Genomic DNA, 1,657 nt, shown 5'->3' with positions numbered 1-1,657 from the left:
CATGGCTCCTCTTATTGTGGAACACAGGCTTAGTTGCCCAGAAACATGTGGAATCTTCCCAGACCAGATTCAAACTGGTATCCCCTGCATTGGTAGGCAGGTTCTTTATATCACATTAATTTTTTTTAAATGGTGTAAGATAGGGGTCCAGTTTTATTTTTTTGTATGTGAATACCCAGTTTTCCCAGTTTCATTGAAAAGACTGTCCTTTCTTCATTGTGTGTTCTTGCAACCTTTTCAAGATTAGTTGACCATATAATGTGTAAATTTAATGATAGTTCTGGGCTCTCCGTTCTGCTCCATTGGTCTATGTGTCTGTTTTTATGCCATTACCATACCATTTGGATTACTATGGCATTGTAGTATAGTTTGAAATCCACAATTATGATGTCTACAGTTTTGTTCTTTTTCAAGATTTCTTTGACTGTTTGGATCAATCTCCTCTGAGACCTGATCCTTTCTGTGTAGTTATTCTCCATTCTTTTTGCCCCCACTATGTTGCAGTAGGTCCTTAGCTGCTCCTTCCCAGAGTTATTTTTGTTTGTGGATAGCTATTTAAGTTTTTTCTTTTTCTTTTTTTGACAGGATTAAGGCTAATATAACCTACTCTGCCATCTCACTGAAGTCACTGCTGAGTAATGTTGTAAACACTAGATAGGTGCTAAAAGTCCCAAAGATAAATAGATATTATTTTATTACAGCACTTAATATAGTATAGTTATTACATGTAAAACATTGAGATATATGTGTGTGTGTGTGTGTGTGTGTGAACCCGTTACACATACACAAACACACACACATGTCTATGTTTGATAGACTGACCTAAACAAACAGAAATGTCCTCTAATGGAGGATGTAGGCTTACCATGTCTGGACTAAGTCTGGGCTGTTTCCATAGGGCATTCTTCAGTGCTGAGGTTTGACTTAGGAGGATGCAGTTTAGGGGTGGCAGGTGAGGATGGGTATGACAAAGGCAGAAGGAAGCAGTTTTTTAAGGAACCATTTACATTGTTTCTCTGTTAACTGTATCCCCAAATCACACTTACATTTTGTATATTTTTCTAACTTCTGAATACTTTGTTTTCACTTTTTGGAGATAGAAAATAATGAGAAATTTCAAACTGAATTGGAATGTGAACCTTTGACCAAAAGTTTCCATCAGTGCGTGAAAGTTTGCATGTTTCTGTTTCTGCTACTTATAAATTATATAGGCATAGAGAACATTAACTTATTCACAGGAAAGTCAGATCATTTACTTCCTGTTTGGATCACTCATTCATTCATTCGTTCAGTGTTTAGAAAGCAAAAGAATTGCAGTCAGCACGGTTAATCAGTTTCCTTGTCAATCTGTACTTGTGAGGAAAGTCAGTCAGTACGTTATTTTTCATCTTTTCTTATTTTTGACTTTGTTTATTCAAAAAATCTTTCCAGAGCGCCTACTATTTGTTGCTTGGAGTAGAGGACAGAAAGAGGAATAAGCTAAACTCTTTGTATATAAGAGTTCATTATCTGTGAATGCAACTTCCTGGCTCACTTTGTATCATAATACTAGAAGAACACTATATGTTTCTTATAAATTTGGAAATCATCACCGTTTTTAATAGTTTATAATGTTACATGAGCAAAGCTGTGATATGTTGATGAAAATCTGTATTAA

Source organism: Bos indicus, chromosome 12 (assembly GCF_029378745.1).
Source record: "Bos indicus isolate NIAB-ARS_2022 breed Sahiwal x Tharparkar chromosome 12, NIAB-ARS_B.indTharparkar_mat_pri_1.0, whole genome shotgun sequence".
In the NCBI taxonomy this organism is placed as follows: Eukaryota; Metazoa; Chordata; class Mammalia; order Artiodactyla; family Bovidae; genus Bos; species Bos indicus.
Note: the sequence above shows the minus strand (reverse complement) of the source record.